Consider the following 5994-nt stretch of genomic DNA (forward strand, 5'->3'; position numbering starts at 1 on the left):
ATCCTGATGTCATAACTGTAGCACCTTCAGCTTGCTTCAACAACCTTGTTCTATGCTGCTGAAATGTGGCACTGTAGAATAAGCTCTGGACTGCTAACCACAAGGTTGGCAGTTCAAACCCACAAGCTACTCCTCAGAAACCCTGCAGGGTCACTATGAGTCTGAACCAACTCGACGGCACTTCATAACAAAGAAGAATTGTTGTTGTTAAGTGCTGTCAAGTCAGTTCCGAGCCATAGCAACCCTGAACAGGGTTTCCGAGGCTGTAAATCTTTACGGGAGCAGAAAGCCTCATCTTTCTCCTGTGGAACAGCTGGTAGTTTTGAACTGCTGATCTTGCAGTTCGCAGCCCGATTCGTAACCACTACGCTACCAGAGATCCTTAAAGAAGAATTAGTGGTAGGGAAAACCTCTGGCTGGAGGAATACCAGCTATCAGCAGTCAAAAGGAAGTTTCATAATAGTAAACTCCTATCCCCAACACCAAGGAGCTCTGGTAGCGTAGTGCTTATGAATTGGGCTGCGAACCTTAAGGCCAGCAGTTTGAAACTACCAGCTGTATGCTGTATGATCCAGTCTTCCCCATCTCTGCATCACTGGGCTTTCAGATACAAAGATGTGGTCTTCCTGTCCTTGTGGCTGACTCCTCATTATTCAGGTAACACCACTCAAACATCTTACCTTTAGAAAGAAATTCCCTGAACACTCTCACCCAAGAGCCTCACTCTTCTTTCTTGCCCCCCAGCTACCGGATCTCTTTGATACTGCTCTGTTCTTGCGATGACATTTATTATTGATCTTCCAGTATCACAACTAGGCTGTAAACTCCTGGAAAGAAGGGCCCATGTCAGTCTTGGTCATTTCTTTATCTCCTGGGCTTGGCACAGTGCCTGGCAAATGTGGTTGGGTGCCATATATTGGTTCCAACTCAATGACCCTATGTACAACAGAACAAAACTGCCTAGTTCTGCACCGCTCTCATAATCAGTCTTTTGTTGTTGTTGTTATAAATACACGTGTTTTGTGAGCAAGGGGACAGAAGGCCAAGAAGGCACTGTATACAGCTGGTATAGGCTTGGAGGCTGGACAGGCACGGTCTGCGTAGCAGGGCAGGCCGGGAGGCATTCTGGGGCTGGTGAAGGTTGGTGGGTGAGCACCCAAAGAGGGTCTTATGCAGGGCTGGGAAGGTTTCTGTGTGGTGATGGCAGCTCCAGGCTCAGCTCATGTAATTCAGGGTCCTGTGGGCCAATTCAGGCCGCACAAAGGCACGTCTGAGTTGGAGTATCGCAGCTGCCTCTGTTCCACCTGAGTCTGCCTGTGTTAGCAGCTTCACAGGCTCCCACAGGTTGATGCTCTGGTACTTGCTGTACAGCATGAAGCCGATCTGGCCCCTGGGGTCAGTGGGGATGATGCAGTAGGCGTAGGCCACCACTGGGAAGAGTGACTTACAGTGTTGCTGCACCTCCTTGATGAGACCCAGGTGCCGCCACTGGCACTCACCTTGAGGACAGGCTTCATGAGCTGGTACTATGAGTCCTTGAAGAGGCTCTCAGCTGGGCCCGCGAGGTCTGAGGAGTCAGTGATGATAACATAGAAGGCATCCTGCTTCTTCTTCATAAACTCAAAACCGTCACCCATAGGGAGGGTCAGCTCTGAGCTGGAGTAGCCAACAGCTGTGCTTGGCAGGAACTTCTTGGAGATTTGAATGCCATCCTCATCAATTTTGCACTGGACCACGGTCTCCACTGTGGGGTGCTTCACCCTATCCCTGCCCCCAACGATCAGCACCTTGCCCAGGTTGGGGTGACAGTGGAGAGGCAGGTTGGCAATCATCTCTTGGTAGGAGAATTCGACCTCTTCTGTGCACTGGATGACGCCATCCAATACCAGCACATTGCCGTAGGTCTTACTGAGGAAGACCAGGATGTCCTGGTACCAAGAGCACTGAGGGTATAGCAGCTGCTCCACCTGCAGCGACAAGGCCTGGCCGGGCCCCAGGCTGCAGGTCTTATGGAACCAGCCCTTGTGGATGGCGTCAGGGTGGTGGGCATGTGGCGAGGGGCATGGGCCAGAGACTGCAGGACACACGGAGCCGCAGCACAACAGGGTACAGCCTCCAGTCATTCTTCTGTTTGAGCCTATTGTTAAAACCATTGTGTTAATTTATCTCATTTAGGGGCTTCCTCTTTTTCACTGACCATCTATTTTATTAACACGATGTCTATCTTCCAGGAACTGGTTCCTCTTGACAATGTGCCCAAATTACCTGAGAGGAAGTCTTGCCATCCTTCCTTCTAAGGAACATTCTGGCTGCACTTCTTCCAAAACAGTTGTTCATTTTTCTGACAATCCATGGTATATGAAGAGGCTTCAAAGGTTCGTGGAAAAGTTCCATTATCTTTCAATTCCATTTTCCATGAACTTTATGAAACCCTTTTGTGTTTAATATTCTTTGCTAATGCCATAATTTAAATGCATCGATTCTTCTCAGTCTTCCTTATTCATTGTCTACCTTTCACATGTATGGGAGATGATTGAAAATACCACATGTATCTTAGCATTCAAAGTGACATCCTTGCTTTTCAACACTTTGAAGAGATCTTTTGTGGCAGATTTGCACAATGCAATAAATATTTCCTTTGATTTCCTCACTGCTGCTTCCATGGTCATTGATTTGGGATCCAAGTAAAATAAAATCCTTGGCAATCTCAAACTTTTCTCCATTTATCTTGATGTTATTTATTGGCACAGTTGTAAGGATTTTTGTTTTCTACACATTAAATTGTAGCCCATACTGAAGACTGTAGTCTTTGATCTTTAGCAAGTGTGTCAGACAAATACCCAACCCAATGCCATGGAGTTGATTCCAACTCATAGCAACCCTAAATAGGGTTTCCAAGACTGTAAATCTTTACAGGAGCAGAAAGCCTTGTGGAGCAGCTGGTGCATTTAAAAATACCTTGGAATTACAACTCCAACACATAACCCACAGCAATACCAGGGTCCCACTAAATACATATTTATTAACTGACAGTGAGTTCAGGCCTCCTGGTGAGTGTTCCCTTTGTTGGAAGGGCTGGATACCTTCCTACTCTCAACCTCCCCTCTTCTAGGTCAGGGTTCTCTGTGTATGCACAATTACCACAGATTTTACGGGTGCACAGATTTTTCACCTTAAATAACACTGAATCATAATATGAAAGTGCATCTTTTCTTCTGTTCTGAAATTTTCTAATTATATCAAAGATAAAATTTGTTTAAGTGTACTCCTCCTCATTTATTCATTACTTGCTAATCTCTGATTTTTATAAAGTCCTCAATGCTAAAGCTTTTTGCTGACATTAGTCTCTAGTTAAACATTACATTATTTTCACTGTATTTATTTTATAAACACTATTAAAGTGGGAAATACCTTTAAAAATATATTTAACTTTTTTTTTAAGTGAATTGATTTAAAGACATCAAGTAAAGTATTTATGTATATAAGGAGCTGTGGCAGCTTAGTGGGTTGTAAGCTGGGTTTCCTAACTGCAAAGTCAGCAGTTTGAATCTACCAGTTGCTCCATGGGAGAAAGAAGTCCTCGAAAAGATTTACAGCCTTGGAAACCCTGTACAGAGTCACTATGAGTCAAAACTGATTCGATGGCATACAACCACCACTCTATGTATGTGGTCAACTTTGTGAAGGTGGGTGTCAGGGGGAAACCAATTGTGTGTGTGTATGAGATGAGAAGTTATTCAGCTGGGTTTAAGTAGGAGACTGGAACCTTCTTCCTGGACCTTCATGCATAACTTTGGGAACCTCTTTCTCAAGCCAACGTTTAGGGCCTTTACTTTTTTTTGCACAGTCTGACCACTAGATATGACCTCAATGGTTGTGGGTAGGGTGGCTCTGGGACACCAATGATTTAATTTCCTGGTGTTAGTATTCCTTAGTGAAGTCGGTTCCTGGGCTAATCATTTGTTAGTCTTCATAAGTCAGGCAAACATGAGCTTTCATATGTGGACACACAAAATGTGCTCAGCCGGGTTATTAGAAAATAGAGTCCACTTACATAAATTCTGAGGTCCAAAAAATTGGTCTTCCAGGGCCCCAGACTCTTCACCCTCTTTGTCAGTTTAATTTCCTGTTCTTTTTAGAACAAATGGATAGTGTGATGTAGGACCTGTATATGTATGAACTAGAAGCCTAGCAGGAATACTTTTTGACTTACCTTCCTGTATAAAATATACAACTCCACATTTTCACATGCCTTGGACTAAAAATGTGCCAACTTTGGCTATTTTGTTTCTGTAACAAATATCCAATTTCTCTATAAAGCAAACATTCAACAAATTTAAACATCTGAGTCAAATGCTATTTGACTTTGGCCAAGTTACTTCTGAGTGTGAGCTTCCTACTTCTTTGTATGATTTGAAGATTTAAATGAGAGAATCCATGTGATGTCGTGTCTGGCTCAATATAAGCATTAAATAAGTGGCTATTAATGTTTTTATTTTTCATCGCATGAGTCCCGAACAGCAAAGGCTGCATCCTGGTTTGATGAGGACTTCCGAAGTCTTTGCTACTGCCCCCTACTCCCGCCCCACCCCACCCCCGCCCCCCTTGCACCAATTCATCATCCCTTCACCCAAGTCTTACCGAGTGCCATACTTGTGGGGAATGCTGACTACTTAAACAGGAACCCAGCCTGGTCATCCATGCCATTGTCAAGTGCACAACAGTTGTTGTTGTTAACTGCCATCAAGTTGGTTCTGACTCATAGTAACCACGTATATTAAGGTTTTCGAGGAACGGCTGCTGGGTTTGAACCTCCAACCTACTAGTTAGCAGTCCAGTGCTTATCTTACAGCACCATACCAGGACTCCTACAGAGTAATTAAAACAAATTCCCGAACCAAAAAAAGGGCTGTACTGAGCTATGTTTCTGGTTTACAAGGCAAATGAGGACAGAATGTTTGAGACATTTGGTGTGAGGGATGGAGGGAATCATTTAGGGCACTGGTACTGCTCCTGCAAAAAGCAGGCGCATAGGAGAGCAAGCGAGCTGTTGGTGCGCCCCGAGGAGTGGGCGGATCTGGGGGAGGCGGCAAGACCCAGGGTTTGGGGTAGTCTTGAACACCCGGTCACAAGATGGGGTTTCTCTTGTTGGCGAAAGGTACCACTGAGGAACTTCTACCTAGGAGTGCGGCCTCGGCCGGAACAAGTCACTTTGCAGGAGGTGTCCGGGACTTTGCAATGTAGAAACAGAAAGAGCTCCCCCTCCAGGCCGAATGGAGAAGTCTCGGCGGTTGAGGCTGTGTGTAACCGCCGGCCGGTAGGTGGCTGAAGCGCGGGAGGACCCTGCAACGGCGGGAGGAGCCAGAAACTCCGGGCGCGTGGCTGGTGGACCCGGCAGGGTGGCCGCTGCCAAGGGGGCGGCCCTGCCTCTCCCAGGGCAGGTGATTGGTCGGCCCGCGGCGGCGGCGGTGCGTGGTACTATCGCTAGAGACCGGTGAGTCTTTCGTTCGAGCCTCTGCCTTTCTGCTCCCTAGGTGTCCCTCTGCGCTCCGTAGTGATGTCTCCGGCCGTACCCGCACTCCTGGCTTCCCGGGGCATCATTCCGAAGGGCAGCTCCAGGCTGGGGCCTCCCCTCCAGTGTTCCTCCGGTTTTCTGTATTTTGTTAGTGAAGTGCGGACAGGGAATGCTACTCCTCCCTGGGGAAAGGCAGTGCAGGGCCTTGGCGGGAAGGACGGCTGAGTGGATGAAGTAGGTAGTCCACGGGGCTGAGGCTTGGCGGGGGGGGGGGGGGGGGGGGAAGAGCCCCAAGGATTCTTGGAGCCGGGGCTGGTGGGGGGAAGGGGTTTAAGTCGCGGATGCTGGAAGGAGAGGAGTCGGGAGACTCGCGTGGATCTGGAGCCTGGGGACAGAGGCTTGGGCAATTCAGGTATTTGGGAGTTGGAGGGGTGGAGGATAAATCCCAGGTGTGGAGAATATGCTATCCCTAAGGAGCT

General features: G+C 47.3%; 1 pseudogene; it reads right to left on the bottom strand.

The window, feature by feature from the left end:
* Nucleotides 1–1229: 1229 nt before the first annotated feature.
* LOC102826265 lies at nt 1230–2123 on the bottom strand (annotated as a pseudogene).
* Nucleotides 2124–5994: the final 3871 nt, after the last annotated feature.

This window comes from Chrysochloris asiatica, unplaced genomic scaffold, assembly GCF_000296735.1.
Source record: "Chrysochloris asiatica unplaced genomic scaffold, ChrAsi1.0 scaffold00092, whole genome shotgun sequence".
NCBI lineage: Eukaryota > Metazoa > Chordata > Mammalia > Afrosoricida > Chrysochloridae > Chrysochloris > Chrysochloris asiatica.